General features: G+C 32.5%; 1 long non-coding RNA gene across 1 annotated transcript; it reads left to right on the forward strand.

The window, feature by feature from the left end:
• Positions 1-1192: 1192 nt before the first annotated feature.
• On the forward strand, positions 1193-4281 carry LOC132302556 (uncharacterized). The gene is made up of 3 exons (XR_009480853.1): positions 1193-1835; positions 2688-2766; positions 3922-4281. It is a non-coding gene; the product is annotated as an uncharacterized LOC132302556 (long non-coding RNA).
• The last annotated feature ends 14013 nt before the right edge of the window (positions 4282-18294 follow it).

Raw genomic sequence — 18294 nt, forward strand, 5'->3', positions numbered from 1 at the left:
TTATCTTTTCCTTTTTTCATACCATACCCTCAATGTTGATCATAAAATTGGTTAATTGAAGAAATGAAAGGTCTCTCTTTGAGTTAAGTCAGCTAAAAATAAGTCCATAAAAATTAAATAAATAAATAGCAAAATCTGAATTACAATTATATCGTGTCATTGAATCGTGGTCTTAAAAATTAAAATTAAAAAAAAAAAAATTAGTTCAAATTAGATGCCAATTGTGTGTTGCGAAGCATAAATTTAATACAGTACATTTTAATTTTTTGAGTTATATGTGTTATGATATTTCTTAGAATTAGTCATTTTTTTTTTTGAAGAAAGGAAAAGACAAATGAGCAATACAAAAAAACTCGAATCGTAAGTACATTATAACACCGCGAGAATCATTGCTTGTATGAATATTTTTTTTATTCTTATTTAGTTACCAAGAAGTGTTGGTGAGGTAACATGGCATGAAATTTAAAATTAAAGTATATATATTTGATTTGTAATTCGAAAAATAATTCTCAAAAATTTTAAAAATAGAAAATTAATTTTAGATAACTGTAAAGGAGTTCTTTGAAATGGACGAAGTAGAATTTTTTGCACAGTTTTCTTTCTTCAGTTCTCTGAAAATATAAAATTATTTCCAGAATTACAAACCAATCAGGCCTAAATTTCTCAAGAATTTAGAAAACGTAAAACTGTGTTCAAAAAACTATAAAAGACAATTGTCTAAAAATAAGTTCTTTATAACTGAGTTTTCAGAAAACTGAACCAAATTTGTTCATTTTATTTTCATTTCTTTTCTAAAATTCACGTATATTTTTGGACGAAATCAAAATAAATTAATATTATATTTGAGAGCACCAAATCGTGCCACCAAACATAACATAAGAAAATTTTGGACTTCATCAGCTAATAAAATTGCCTAGACTTTGTTTTGAAATTTTCTATATTTTGTTTTTATTAACTATTTTTTGTGAGTGTATGATTGCATTTAAATATATTTTGTTGCACAATTGACACTTTTTTTGGATAAATCAAATCATAAATTATATATTACTTTACAATTTATGTCATTTACCATAAAAATATGTCATTCGCAATAAAAATAGTAAAAGATAAGGATATGCTTACACTTCTTCTTTAAATTGTCTAAATACTAGAAATCTCTCTTCCAATGTCATACGAGTATATAATAGTATAATACTAACCTCCCATCTCATAAAATCTGATACTCTAATTGTTAATATTATATTTGATGTTTCTTAGCTTTTCAATTTATCTGTTATTACTTTAAATTGGAATTCCCTAATCAGTTCATTTGATTTATTTTATTTTTCACAATTTATTTCTCCGGAAAAATCGAATGTGGCATCGATTTGTTATCTAACCCGTTGATGGTGTTGAGATTGTTGTGTCTAGTCTGTTCTTTGGCTGGAATATTTCGACTCAACCGGGTTTCTCGTGCAGCTAGCGATGGTGGTGTTGGGTTTCTAGGAAATGGACTGGTCGTGATCCGATTATCACACAAAATCACATCGATTATTGCTTCTCTCTCTCTCTATTTGATTGCAATAGAATATATATTTTTTAATATTTTGCTCTGTATGATCATATATATGCCAGGAAAAAAAAAAAATCAAATACGCAAAATTAGATTTTGGATCTGTTGTAGATTTTTCCTATTTTAAGAAAAAAATGTTTCCTTTTGTTCCTATTTGAATTGTTCCTTCACTTTGTAGGTTGAAGGGGATGGGTATTCTCTTTATTAAAAAAGAGGAAAAAGGGGTCCTATGATGGAGGATCGATATTCAGCCCTTGTCGATGTTCAAGGAGATTCCAAATAGGTACTCTTTAGATGAGAATTTTTTGTTACTTTGTATATGTTTTTAAGAAAGTGAATTGGGAAATATCTCTGTCTTTTAGCGGCAATTAAGTGAACTATGAAATATTTCATTGCATCATTCAGGAAGAGATGAGTATTAGAAATAATTTTTAGGGCTGAATTACATAATTTACCAATTATAGGAATTTGAAACTATTTTAGAAAGTGGACAATTAGCCTCCCCAATTTTTTTCATGATAAAATCTAAACATAAGAATTAGCCATTCTTGTTTTTTGGTCTTGAAGCACTAGTATTCTAATAATTAATGGTATACTTCATGTTTGACATTGCTGGTTGTTGATTGGTAATTGCTATTTTTGAAGAATATAATAAGTGTTAATCATCATTAGCATCACTTAGGTTACCAAGTATGGCCATGATTAGTTTTATTAAGTTGTGATTATGTCAGATCGTTCAAAAAAATGATTAACTAATATAAACTGGTTGATGCTTCACTCTATATAAATTTAAGGATGACATGATTTTCCTATAATTATTAGAGTATGAAACAACAATGCAGAATGAATGGGCAGTATATCTAGCAGGCTTGTTTAATAGCAGACTCTACCACCCGTTGCATATCAAGTAGACTTATATGGGCATATTTTTAATTTTATATCTAGCAGGCTTGTTTAATAGCAGACTCTACCACCCGTTGCATATCAAGTAGACTTATATGGGTATATTTTTAATGTTTATTTTGAATGTGAAGTGTATATATATATAGATATATATATATATATATATATATATTATAGTTGGCACAAGATTACTTATTGATTTTGTTTCTCTGTTTTGACCAATGGATAATAGAAACATCTTGGATTGATAAAAGCTTGTCCCATCTAAGAAGAGAAATATCAAGATATAGTGGAATAGTAAAACCATCAAGGTACTTTTATTTATGAAGTTGTGAAGATTTCTTTGTAATATTCCATTTCAATACAAGATGTAAAATACTTTTCTTTGTTGTCATGTTTATGATGCTGCCTTCCTAAATTTATTTTTACCTTTCTGATGATTATATTCTAGGAATATAAATTATTGACTCGTTGGCTAAACAAGTGTATGGAAAACCCATATCCATTTATTTAATTTGCCTTACAACGATCCACTTTGGTTAATTAGTTCCTAAGAACAGTTCTTTGTAATGATGTGGTTACATTGTGCGTAGATATATACATACGCCTTCAGTGGTAATCTCTTTCAACCTTGTTCTTCTGATACCACAACTACATAACCTTTTCTTTATAAAATTTTCTATAAGTGCAGTTTAAGTTTATGAGGTGTTACAAATTGGAGATAATATGAGTTTGAACATAAGAAACTAATTTTTAATATTCTATAGCTTTTTGTTGTTAACTATCTTTTGGTTTTATGAATATTTAAGCCAATTATTTAATTAGAAGTAAACTTAGCATCTATAGTTCTAACTCATTTTTAATTGTTTCATTGGATATGATGATTGTTTGATATAACTTTCAAAACGAATCTGTTCAACATGTAGTTCATTGTAATTCAATCTCACTAATGTTTTTTCTTTTCTTTTATTTTTACTTTTGAAAGAAAAATGAAAAAGAACATCTTTTCTAAATTCTAAACTTTGATTATTTATTAGTTCCATGGTTTTTTAGCATTATGAATTTTTCCTGCTATCATTAAAATCAAGTGATAACATTGACAGTTGCAGTTAGAAAAATTAAAATAGAAATAAATGTTTATGTTTTCAGTATTTGTTGTGCACTGCACCCCAACGAATGTTTGGTAGTTGTTCCTCAGTTTAATTTTTCATGGCCTATTTAAACTACATAATATTGACTTGAATATGTAATAGTCTCATATTTTTAATGGTTTTGTGAATTTGATATTGGAGTGTTTTATATCTCATGATTTTTAATCTAATCATGTGAAAACTGATTGCATGTGGAGGTTTGTTGTTGATTGACTTGTTGCGAAGGAGAAATGTTTGCTACTTGCTATTTGTTGAGTTGTTGTTTGTTTTGATTTGCATTGATCTATATTTTGTAATTTATTGGGTTGGTGCAAGGGTATAAGAGGCCATTATGGGAGGATATCTAAATTATGATGATGTTTACAAGGAGGTGAACCCCAAAAGGTGACTACCGGGAAGGTGTTACAAGGTTCAATGCTTAGACCAAACACAACTCTTGAGAGCAGTCGATTTAATGATACATGATCAAAGAAAGTTTAAAACCTTCTGTGACCTACTTGATGATTTAAAGAAACTAGGGATTTTGATGCATTTGAATTAATGAGTAGTCTGTAGTTGTAGTTATTTGTAACTTTATCTTTGTAATAGAGGCTTTGGCTCTTTGACAAGCTTTGCTCTTTGTTGTGGACCATTAGTTTCAAAAGGTTACCTTTGAATGCGATGCATTGTCAGTGATTAATATTGTCAATAATTATAGATATATTGGCAAGGGCGTGGTATTAATGTTGGAAAATATTATCTAAGGCATGGTAGTGACGTTGGAAAACCTCCAAGTATTGTTGCAGGAACATATCTACGGATAAACATGGAAGTCCATGAGATGTTTATACACTATATGGAGTGTGCTTTTGGTACCGAATCTTGTAAATGCAAATAATGCGTGACATCGACATCACAACTTATTGTTACATTGTATTTAAACTGAGTTAAACCTTATAAACATCAATTTCCATACATGTCAAAGTGCAATTATAAGCAATATAGTTCTTGTATGCTTTGAGTGTAAAAGAAAAATATTGAAATAGCAGTGCTGCGATGATAATGTAGAAGTTGAAACCATAATGTTTTTTGTAATCGAGTTTCTTTATGGAATAAAACACCACATATATTTTTGCTCCAAAAACACGGTCAACCATAGTACATATATTACTTGTGGACATATGGGATTTTATGTTGGGATTTTATGACATATCACCCACCATTGTGGGGTTTCATTCAAACATGCAATATGTATTAAACATTTACTTAAACATGTCGAGATGATAAGTGCAAATGTATTTACATAAGTCTATAAGTTAAAATTTAAATTTGAAATATCTTAGTTTGTCCCTAAAAATTAGAAAACATATAGATAAGACTTAAATTAAATTTGAAGTAATGTGGATGCTACTTTCTCCAAGTAGGAATATATTAGGATGTTGTGTATAACTTAGTCATGAAACCAACTAACTAAAGATCAGAATGATTTGTACAAATGTATTTCCATAAGCCTACAAGTTAAAACTTAAATTTGAAATATATTAGTTTGTCCTAAAATTTAGAAAACGTATAGATAAAAGTTGAATTAAATTTGAAGTAGCGTGCATGTAAGTATTCTTTAGTAGGAATATATTGGGACGTTGTGTATAACTTAGTTATGAAACCAAATAACTAAAGATCGGGATGATTTGTACACATGCATTTGCATAAGCGTATAAGTTAAAACTTAAATTTGAAATATATTAGTTTGTCCCTAATATTTAGAAAACGTATAGACAAGAGTTGAATTAAATTTGTAGTGTGGATGCAAGTACTCTCTTCAGTAGGAATATATTGGGACGTTGTGTATAACTTAGTCATGAAACCAAGTAAATAAAGGCCGGGATGATTTGTACAAATGTATTTGCATAAGCTTAATAAGTTAAAACTTAAATTTGAAATATATTAGTTTGCCCCTAAAAATTCGAAAACGTATAGATAAGAGTTGAATTATATTTTAGATGGTATAGAAGGAAGTATTCTCTTCAGTAGGAATATATTGGGATGTTGTGTATAAATTAGTCATGAAATTAAGTAACTGAAAATTGGGATTATTTGTACAAATGTATTTGCATAAGTGTATAAACACGTATTGATGTATATATATCAGTTTGTACCAATATTCATTATGCATCCCAACTTTCTCCTTAACAACATCCCAACCTTCTCTTTAACTGTTAGGATATGTGTGCCCTAGCATAGCAAATTCTAATTTTGGGTTGTAAAAGTCATGGTTCCTTATCTGAATATTATTATTAAAGTATTATACAATTGGTGAATGAAATGTATTATTTTTCAATTCATTATGGAATTAATTGTGTCCACTTGATTACAAGATATATTTATATATATATGTAATGGCAATTAATACTATGTTATAAATTAGTAATCATAAATGGTTCAAAGTCAGAAATTATGGATGGACATTTAATTAGTTAAGACTTGAACCGAGTCCACGATAGATTGAGATATATTGCGAGAGCTGTCGTATGCAATTGCTCTCTATCACAGTCATAGCTTTTGACTCTCAAGCATGAGAGAAGTATAGACTCTTTTATTAATTAATAATTACTTTGATTTGCTTGGCGGATACCTCGGGATCCTTAGATTGACACTTTGGGTAGTTATGTAATTAATAGTTAGAGGTCTATATTCTCAATATTTGCATCAGTGCTATTTGTATTTATTTTGTTTTGATTATGGTTGATCACAAATTAAATTCAAAGGCCTTCGTATGTTTTAGACAAATGTTTTCTATATATATTTATTTAGTAAATTATTATTTTTGTCAAATAAATATTTTATTGTGATCGAGCCGGAAATAATCAAAGGTAACAAAATAATTATATTAATTATGTTGTCGGATTGATGGCTTTAATTATCCGATAAATAATTAAGCATAGAGGGGTCAAAGTGCAACATTGACTTAGAGGTTATTTACTATTTAATTGGAGTGCAATTAATTTCTTTTAGTGGAGTAGAAATTAATTTATGAATTAATTGAATTGGGTCTATGGTTTAATGGACTGGACCAATTATTAATTTATATGAGCCAAGAAAATAATAAGCCCAAAATGATTCTCACCAATAGCCCAAGTTGATATTGGAATTCTGTTAGAATTGAGAAAGTTGATTTAAAGATGGAGAATGATTTATTGTTTCCTTATTCTTATTTTTATTTTGCCTATATATACATGGGTCCATGGATATTTTAGGGGTGACTTTGAGAACAAGAAAAAGGAATACACTTTCTCTCTCTAGATTTTAGGGTTTTGTTTTCTCTTCTAAAGGAGGCTACCACAAGCCTAGATTCCAAGGTCATTCATCAAGGTATATTGGTGATTCCTAAAGGAAAGATTATAATCAAGAAGAAGGAGAAATGATCTTGCTAAAGGGATCTACAATAAGTGAGAATGCTCTGTCATTTCCACTTCAGTATAGAAAATAGCTGCAAGAATCTAGTGATCTCTGATGGTCCATCTCTACTATTTAATAAATATTAGACTTAGAGAAAAAACACTATATTCCTCTTCCTGCCTGTCCTCCAAACATCTGCTTCATACTGTGAAGCATCATGTTTCTACTAAGGTGAATAACGAACTAAGAGTTGTGAAACTCAATCCTTGCATCCTCCATCAAATTTGTCTACAGAAATTACCGTTAGTCCGGTACCACCAGCTTTTATCTGTACCCATTGTTTAAATTGGATCATCTTCAAAAGCGAATTCTGTAACTAAATCTATCCACCACTGATCCGTGATAAACTTGCCGATATTAAAAATCAATCGGTAATTCAATTTATCAATAGTTAACTAGGACTTTAACTCAACAAAAGTCAACAAACTATGACCTTTCCATACATACCACGCACCTCATCTTTATATAAGTATTTGGTCTCACCATCTTGTCTTTGACACACCATGCTTCTTTAAGACAAGTTAATGACAATCCGACTTCTTTATCTAACTTCAAAAGAATATGAAATCTTCCCATCCTCTACATAAGTCATCAATTTCCTTGCAACAGCTAATTGTTGCAAATTGTGACTAAAAAAATAATTCCATATTATTTATGGAAATGAAGAGACTTAGTTTCCTCCTCCATGTGCAACACCGGCAAATTCCTCCCAATGACACACCCTCTTGAATAAATTCTTGATTAAGAATTTACTGATGAATATTTATTCAGTCTCCTATCCTCACTCGGTGTCATTCCAATAAGTACTTAATCCAGTACTAAATCCTCCTTCTGACTTGGTAACAACTTCTGAAATTTTCAAGAAGATGTTCAGCAAATCCAGCACCTCTGATATATCATCATGGCGTTTTAGTGATCTTTATTTACCACTACCTCACGCATACCGAAACATTAACAATCACCAATATCATGGCGTTGTAATATGATACGAATCCATACCTAACGTAAAGTATATCAAATTAATCGTTCTAGATTGTTTGACTCGTAGTGATGGTTTAATTATCCCATCCCAAAACACACCATAATGACACATGTCCAGGTCCAATAGATTGGTTAGATTTATGTGTATCTACCAAGTCCTATGACCATATGCTCACAAATTTAACGTAAATAGCGTTATGACTCCATGTTATTAAAACAATAATTGGTTGATCACACACTTATGTCCCCAGCTAAACCACATACCAAATCCCGAGTAATTAACAAAAAAAAATAAATAAAACACGTATGATAAACACAATAGAACAAAATATACTCCTACTTAGGACATCGTTCTTTCTAGAAAAGAAAGTCTCATTTGAAATCAACCTTATTAGATTGTTTCAAAATTTCCTTTTATAGTTTCGTAAATAATCATTCAACCTCGAAACATATCCTATAAAACATCGCTTAAAAGCACAAATGTTTTCCTAAACAAATACCAAGGGCTTAACCTTCATCCTCCTTATATGCGAAATGTAAACTGTCTTACTTGACTTTATAAATCGAATTAGAACGTCACAACATAATACCAATGCCTTTTTGTATGTGATTTAAAAATTATGTATTTCGTTCTGATAAGAACACATCCGATCCCCAAACTCCTGAACAATACTTCTTATATACCTCTTTTAGAGATGATAAGAAAGATTTAATTATTTGTAGATTGATCAACCCCAATTCTACTAATAACATTCGCTATACTACTAGCAATTTAGATCACCTCGCGCAATCATCCCTCTTCAAGATTTAGTACCCTCTCTATTGGATACACATAAATCTCCTCCATTAGGATCCTCTTCGGCTCCTACTCCTTGCTTGTCTCATTTTTGAGATCAACTGAAGTCGTGTTGGTCCCGATATGCGGTGACCTATCACGTACACCTAAATCCTTCATTGGCTTATACTTTTAAAGTAACGCCAAACGAACCTAAACCGTCAATCCTTAACTCTGCCTTCTGGCAACGAAATCAATAACATACTCCTCTACTCCTTTGGGTCTTTATTGCTTTCGCCTTGAACCCATCATTTTTCTAGTGCCAACCATTCTATGACTACAGAATATAATTGACATCAACTCCTCCTAACAAACCGTAAATAAAGTACAACGAATCCTAATATGGGCTCTAAGTTTTAAGAGACGCAACGCGGAAGTCATATAACGAAAGACACTCCTAAGGACACTTGAACCTGGAGTGCTCTGATACCAACTGTGATATCCCCGGATTCCCGAATGCGGGTTGGCCAGGCCCACGCCCAAATACCCGAGGATATCAAAACAAATTGATAATAAACGAACACAGAGTACAAACGAATAAAGAAGAACAAATAAAATGCTGACAAGAAACTAAAATGATACTCTAATAATAAACCTCATAATATATTTCCATTAATTAGTAAACTCTTCTGATACAACTGATCCTCCAAAATACAACTCGGGAATCCATACTGTGTGGACCCCTAGAAAATCCAAACTAAACAAATGGCAACAATAACTGTCTAAATCAGGAAACTAAATCATAAAGGAACTCCTATGTAGCATCGGAAGAATGAAGTAGACTGATCCCCGCTCAGCACGAACAACCTCTACTCCTGACGAACAGCTGAAAAATAATGGTGGGTCAGGCCCACAAACAAGTTCTACTCTACTACAGTCCAAGCAGAGATCCGATACACGTACACATCCTAGTCAATCCAACAGTAACTAGTAGTCCGTATATATATATATACACACACTAAAGGAACCTCACTAGACTATAGGGTTGTCTCAACCTGAATAGTAGGCAACATGCAAAACGCACATATAGTGGGCATGAGTACCTAGACCTACCAGGGTACACAACTACACTATATCTAGCTACACATCCCTGGCGATATACGCACCCTAACCACTGATCCTGAGACTCAAGCTCATATCATGGCACCATACTTGTATATATAAAATCTAGTAACCATCCTATCCAGTATAAATTAATCCTCTATAAGTCATTCAACTTGTTCAGCTGACCTGACTTGAATATAAGTAGGACTTAACATTTTAGTTAATCCATTCCCTTATATAATAAATTAATCATCTATAAGTCATTCAACTTGTTCAGCTGACCTGACTTGAAAATAAGTATAACTTAACATTTTAGTTAATCAATTCCCTTATATAATAAATTAATCCTCCATAAGTCATTCAACTTGTTCAGCTGACCTGACTTGAATATAAGTAGGACTTAACATTTTGGTTAATCCATTCCTTTATATAAAATAGGTAGGACTTAACTGATAAGTTAATCCGTCCCTAGAATGCCACCGTCCCATACCGGTGCATTAAACCACACAATCCAACAATTGATGTAATAATTAAAGAAATACATCAAACATTCCAGAAATAACTATGATAATATGATATCAAGTTATCACATAATATGAATGACTTATTATTTATTTAAGCATCCTATATCATATGTCCTACACAAACTGAATCTTATACATGATGATATTTTATTATATCGTCAAATAAGCATTCTCCATATCCAATTCATCCTACACATTTAATCTCAATTGCTAAAGCATTTTAAAAGATTAAATCCATTCGTTTGTTTAAAACATTCAAATAGCAAGCATCGTTATGATTGTGTGTATTTAAATTTATTTAAATCCAAACCTAGTCCCTATTTAATGTTCAGGAATCCTAGGCATGTTTCTACGTTCCATCATTCCACATATATGAAAAATACATAATTCAAACATGTAAAAATTCATACCAGAAATCAAATCAAAATCATGCATTTTTTAATTCATAACACAAGAACATATATGAACCATTTTCATAAAACCTATGCTTTAATCCAATTAAACATGCATAATTATTTAATTTTATGTGTTTAATAAATCCTGAAATTTCCTAGGCATGTACAGAAACACGAATCAAAGGGAAAGAGATAGAAGAAGAACTTGCCTTAAACTTTCGGATCGAAAGTTAAACTTCTTCTTCCTTGATCTTCTCTCTACAGGGTTTTTTTCCTCCTTCCTTCATTTTCCTCCTTCCCTCTCTAACTCTCTCTCTCTATAGAATATATCACGTGAATATTTCTAACCCCCTTTTACAACCTATAGCTATATATTTATAGGATAAATAAAATAACCCTAACCCTTTTCCCAATTCAAGTCAACTTAAAAAAATATATATATTAAAATATTAAAAAGGTAAGTAAAATATGTTACGTATATAATTTATGTATATCTTTATTAAATAAATAAATTATACACATCCCATTATTTTTTAATGGATTATCCAATAATACTTAAGTTACCATAATATTATAAAGTAACTTAAAACATAACACGTATCAAATCTATGTATATTTTTATTATTTAAATATAAAACATATACATAAGATTAAATATTACTACCCAAGTTACCATAAAAGTAATTAATAAATTACTTTCCTTTATATATATATATATATATATATATATATATATATATAATATAATATATATCTATATATATACATGCACAACTATCCATGGGTAATAATCCACACACATCCAACCTCCTATCCAAGTAGTCCATGGGACCCAATTGGTTAGTCCATTACTACTAACCATAACCATAAAAGAAAAATAAAATAAAATAATAAAATGAAAGAAAATATTTAATTTACAATTAATCAAAACACCATTTAAGCACATAATCTAATTAAACAATTAACACATATACAAATACAAATAATACATAGACACGTAATCAAATAATCAAGAATTAAACACATAAGTAATTAGTTAAATAATCAATTAAATAATTAATAATACAATTAAAACAAATAAATAATACCGAGACTATCCTTTTAAAATTAGGGGTATTACATTCTTCCTCCCTAACAAAAAGAATTCCGTCCTCGGAATTCGCCCTTACTTTTTTCCATTATTCTTAGAAACTGTGAGCGAAATACATCCTCATATTCCCAAGTAGACGCAACCTCACTATAAGGGCTCCACTTAACTCCATTATACCAAGTGGTATACAGGGTTCCTATATTTTAAGAAACACAATAATCATACGATGCGTAGGTTGTATCAACGTAATCCTCCCATGTCGACAAGAGAATGATCTACATACCTCTAAGTGCCATAGAATATACGCACAAACTCCTATGTACCCAGCGCTAATAATTCGGTAACGCTAATTCAGAGGCGACTGCCTCAATTGCGAAACACAATCTTTTAAAAGTCAATGTAATAAGTAAAATTGACCTTTCTCCAAAAATCGTTGTTCTTCCTACATGAAAAACAGAACGAGCAAACTACTCCCTGATAGAAAAACTCTAGTATACGAGTTTAACTATTTATAACATCCCACTGTCGCCTCCCAACCGCGCGCAGTTCAATACAAAAGGAAGTATCTCTTTCCGGCATATTTTTAAATGAAGTCGAGGTCTGATTGTACAACCCTTACTTCCATTTCCAACCAACAAATGAGAGGTATGCATTGTGAAATATACAAAACCTCCAAAGTTGTCACTCTAACCTTCTTGTGCCAACAATATCACAAACAAAATTCCGACAAGTGAAGTAAACACTTCCAACTGTCTATGAAAATTTAGGATATACGCCTCAAACATATCCTGTATGGTCTAATTTAATCTCTCGATTAATTCCTCCGTCTATAGATATGAAGTAAAGCTGCTGCTCCAAAACCTTCATAAAGCTTCTTCGAAATAGCACTTTGCATCCACTAATATGGACATCCACATGTTATAACACCACTATCACTGAACTATAGAACTACTATAAAGTTCTAAAATAAGCATCACTCAAATTTATGTCCTCAAGCGATCTTTCTCAATCCACCACTCGGATTCCATATGAAAAATTAAAATTCCAAATCAATGTCGATCCTTCCCACTGACCGTCACTCCTGTTTAGTTCAACTTCCATATTTGTTACAAGAAGTGACTAAAGATTCCTATGATATCCGATGATCAACTTTCCACCTTTGTAGCAGGTTTTACACTTAGGGCAATTATATACACGTCCTTATTCGTACCTGTTCACCAAAACTGACATTTAATGTCATGATGTACCTTCTAACCATTTGGGTATACCAAGAAAAATTATAAATTTCCATCTCAGTCGCCCGACCGTCATATCACTATTTACAGAAACTACTAACCCCTCCTTCAATACCTTAAACTCCATCTGAGTAAGGTAACACCTTCTCTAGGGTCAGCTCCGATATTCAAAACTGACCTCCTGAACTACCTTGGTAATAACAAGTGTTATTATTCACACTTTACATCAATCTAAGCCGTCTCGTGATCTGTTATATTCGTATGAACTGATATCTTACCAGCTCGATCAAAATAGACAAAATGAAATTGATTTAATTTTATCAGTCAACCAATATCCCATCTAGAATCCTGACCCTTGCATCAAATCAGCAATCCCTCAACTAAATTCGTGAAAATGCTCTGTCATTTCCACTTCAGTATAGAAAATAGCTGCAAGAATCCAGTGATCTCTGATGGTCCATCTCTACAATTTAATAAATATTAGACTTAGAGAAAAAATACTATATTCCTCTTCCTGCCTGTCCTCCAAACATCTGCTTCATACTGTGAAGCATCATGTTTCTACTAGGGTGAATAAAGAACTAAGAGTTGTGAAACTCAATCCTTGCATCCTCCATCAAATTTGTCTACAGAAAGTACCGTTAGTCCGGTACCACCAGCTTTCGTCTGTACCCATTGTTTAAATTGGAGCATCTTCAAAAGCGAATTCTGTAACTAAATCTATCCACCACTGATCCGTGATAAACTTGCCAATATTAAAAATCAATCGGTAATTTAATTTATCAATAGTTAACTATGACTTTAACTCAACAAAAGTCAACAAACTACGACCTTTCCATACATACCATGCACCTCATCTTTATATAAGTATTTGGTCTTACCATCTTATCTTTGACATACCCTGCTTCTTTAAGACAAGTTAATGACAATCCGACTTCTTTATCTAACTTCAAAAGAATATGAAATCTTCCCATCCTCTACATAAGTCATCAATTTCCTTGCAACAGCTAATTGTTGCAAATTGTGACTAAAAAAATAATTCCATATTATTTATGAAAATAAAGAGACTTAGTTTCCTCCTCCATGTGCAACACCGGCAAATGCCTCCCAATGACACGTCCTCTTGAATAAATTCTTGATTAAGAATTTACTGATAAATATTTATTCAGTCTCCTATCCTCACTCGGTGTCATTCCAATAAGTACTTAATCCAGTACTAAATCCTCCTTCTGACTTGGTAACAACTTCTGAAATTTTCAAGAAGATGTTCAGCAAATCCAGCACCTCTGATATATCATCATGGCGTTTTAGTGATCTTTATTTACCACTACCTCACGCATACTGAAACATTAACAATCACCAATATCATGGCGTTGTAATATGATACGAATCCATACCTAACGTAAAGTATATCAAATTAATCGTTCTAGATTGTTTGACTCGTAGTGATGGTTTAATTATCCCATCCTAAAACACACCATAATGACACATGTCCAGGTCCAATAGATTGGTTAGATTTATGTGTATCTACCAAATCCTATGACCATATGCTCACAAATTTAGCGTAAATAACGCTATGACCCCATGTTATTAAAACAATAATTGGTTGATCACACACTTATGTCCCCAACTAAACCACATACCAAATCCCGAGTAATTAACAAAAAAAATAAAATAAAACACGTATGATAAACACAATAGAACAAAATATACTCCTACTTAGGACATCGTTCTTTCTAGAAAAGAAAGTCTCATTTGAAATCAACCTTACTAGATTGTTTTAAAATTTCCTTTTATAGTTTCGTAAATAATCATTCAACCTCGAAACATATCATTTAAAACATCGCTTAAAAGCACAAATGTTTTCCTAAGCAAATACTAAGGGCTTAACCCTCATCCTCCTTATATGCGGAATGTAAACTGTCTTACTTGACTTTATAAATCGAATTAGAACGTCACAACATAATACCAATGCCTTTTTGTATGTGATGTAAAAATTATGTATTTCGTTCTGATAAGAACACATCCGATCCCCAAACTCCTGAATAATACTTCTTATATACCTCTTTTAGATATGATAAGAAAGATTTAATTATTTGTAGATTGATCAACCCCAATTCTACTAATAACATTCGCTATACTATTAGCAATTTAGATCACCTCGCGCAATCATCCCTCTTCAAGATTTAGTACCCTCTCTATTGAATACACATAAATCTCCTCCATTAGGATCCTCTTTAGCTCCTACTCCTTGCTTGTCTCCTTTTTGAGATCAACTGAAGTCGTGTTGGTCCCGATATGCGGTGACCTATCACGTACACCTAAATCCTTCATTGGCTTATACTTTTAAAGTAACGCCAAACGAACCTAAACCGTCAATCCTTAACTCTGCCTTCTGGCAACGAAATCGATAACATACTCCTCTACTCCTTTGGGTCTTTATTGCTTTCGCCTTGAACCCATCCTTTTTCTAGTGCCAACCATTCTATGACTACAGAATATAATTGACATCAGCTCCTCCTAACAAACCGTAAATAAAGTACAACGAATCCTAATATGGGCTCTAAGTTTTAAGATATGCAACGCGGAAGTCATATAACGAAAGACACTCCTAAGGACACTTGAACCTGGAGTGCTCTGATACCAACTGTGGTATCCCCGGATTCCCGAATGCGGGTTGGCCAGGCCCACGCCCAAATACCGGAGGATATCAAAACAAATTGATAATAAACGAACACAGAGTACAAAAGAATAATGAAGAATAAATAAAATGCTGACAAGAAACTAAAATGATACTCTAATAATAAACCTCATAATATATTTCCATTAATTAGTAAACTCTTCTGATACAACTGATCCTCCAAAATACAACTCGGGAATCCATACTCTGTGGACCCCTAGAAAATCCAAACTAAACAAATGGCAACAATAACTGTCTAAATCAGGAAACTAAATCATAAAGGAACTCCTATGTAGCATCGGAAGAATGAAGTAGACTGATCCCCGCTCAGCACGAACAACCTCTACTCCTGATGAACAGCTGAAAAATAATGGTGGGTCAGGCCCATAAACAAGTTCTACTCTACTACAGTCTAAGCAGAGATCCGATACACGTATACATCCTAGTCAATCCAACAGTAACTAGTAGTCCGTATATATATATATACACATACTAAAGGAACCTCACTAGACTATAGGGTTGTCTCAACCTGAATAGTAGGCAAAATGCAAAACGCACATATATTGGGCATGAGTACCTAGACCTACCAGGGTACACAACTACACTATATCTAGCTACACATCCCTGACGATATACGCAATAATGAATAAGCAATAATGAATTCCGCCAACCGGATAAGTTATTGGCATATTGATTATCTGATTTTTCATGCAATGTGGTTAAGAGACCCGCAATTAATTAATTATTTTACTCTTGCATGATTATTTTTATTCACTTTATTTATTGTATGAATGCTTTTATTTTCAGATTTATCATGACTAGTCTATTTAGTCCACTTGCAAACATACTAAAAGAAAATCGATTAACTGGACCTAATTATATTGATTGGAAAGGCAACTAGATATTGTACTCACATATGAGGGGTTGAATTATGTGCTTACTACTCCCAGACCTTCTCCACCTTTGCCTGAGGATCCTCCTGAGGAGCATGAAGTTTTTAAGAAATGGAATAAAGCAGATGAGATGACTAGCTGCTACATTCTTGCTTCACTCTCGAATGTACTCCAAAGTCAACATCTTCAATATCTCACTTCTGCAGACATTATGCTTAACCTCAAGGAAATGTTTAGGCAAGTTGGTAAGAGTGCACGCCAAAATGCTATGACAAACTTGATGACCATTAAGATGGTCCATGGTACTTCAGTTCGGGAACATGCTTTAAAAATGATTGGTTTTTTAAATGAACTGGAAATCCTTGGATGCAACTTGGATGGTGAACTTCAGGTTGACATGATTATCGCTTCATAGCCAGACTTATTTAACTCTTTTAGGGTTAATTATTCTATGAATAAGCTTGAGTACACACTCGTTGAACTTTTGAATGAGTTGGTAACCTTTGAAGGGATAATCAAAAGGAAGGGTGCATCGATCAACTACACTCAATCTGTTGGACCATCCACTTCTAGGCCCAAGAGGAGGGGCAAGAAAAAGAAGAAGAATGGTGCCAAAACTGTGGTTGTGCCAAACAAAGTAATCCAAAAGGATAAGGGAAAGAAGAAAGTGCGGGTTGAAGGCGAAAGAAACTGCTTCCATTGCGGTCAACCGGGACACTGGAAACCTAACTGCCCAACACTTCGCACGCAAGGCAAAAGAAAAGGTATATTCATTATTGAGGCATGTAATGTGGTTGAATCTATAGATTCCTGGTGCATAGATTCTGGAGCCACTAATCATGTTTGCAATTCATTGCAGGGATTCCAGGAGTCCAGAAGCCTCAATGAAGGAGAGATATACTTGCATATGGGATCTAATGCCAAGGTGGAAGCTAAAGCAGTGGGAGTGGTTCATATGCAGTTTGATAGTGGGAGGAGTTTTATTTTAGAAGATTGTCTTTATGCGCCAAATGTTAGGCGCAATTTGATTTCAGTTTCTTCGTTGGTTTGCAAAAACTATATTTTTACGTTTGGAAAAAATGTTTTAATTAAATTAAATAGTTGTGTTATAACTTCTGGTGCATTGAAAGATAGTCTATATGTTTTAACTCTTAGCTCATATCAAATGCAAAATTATGAATTAAATGTAACTTCATCTAGATTGAATGTTAAAAGAAAAACAGTTTCTCCAAACTCATTGTATCATTGGTATCTACCATGGGTCACATCAATCAAAATAGGATTCAAAGGTTGGTTAAAGAAGGTTTATTACCTTGTGAGGCAGAGGAGCCTATGCTAACTTGTGAATCCTGTATTAAAGGAAAGATGACTCGAAGGGCTTACTCAGTCAAAGGATATAGAGCCAAAGAACAATTAGAGTTGGTGCACACAGACATGTGTGGTCCCATGAAAACCCAAGCGAGAGGAGGGTTTGAGTACTTCATCACTTTCATTGATGATTATTCACGTTTTGGATATATTTACCTAATGCAACACAAGTCAGAAGCTTATGGAAAATTCTGTGAGTTTCAGGAGG

The sequence above is a fragment of the Cornus florida genome, unplaced genomic scaffold (assembly GCF_030987335.1).
Source record: "Cornus florida cultivar Cherokee Brave unplaced genomic scaffold, ASM3098733v1 CherokeeBrave_3.0.0_Hap2_Chr01, whole genome shotgun sequence".
In the NCBI taxonomy this organism is placed as follows: domain Eukaryota; kingdom Viridiplantae; phylum Streptophyta; class Magnoliopsida; order Cornales; family Cornaceae; genus Cornus; species Cornus florida.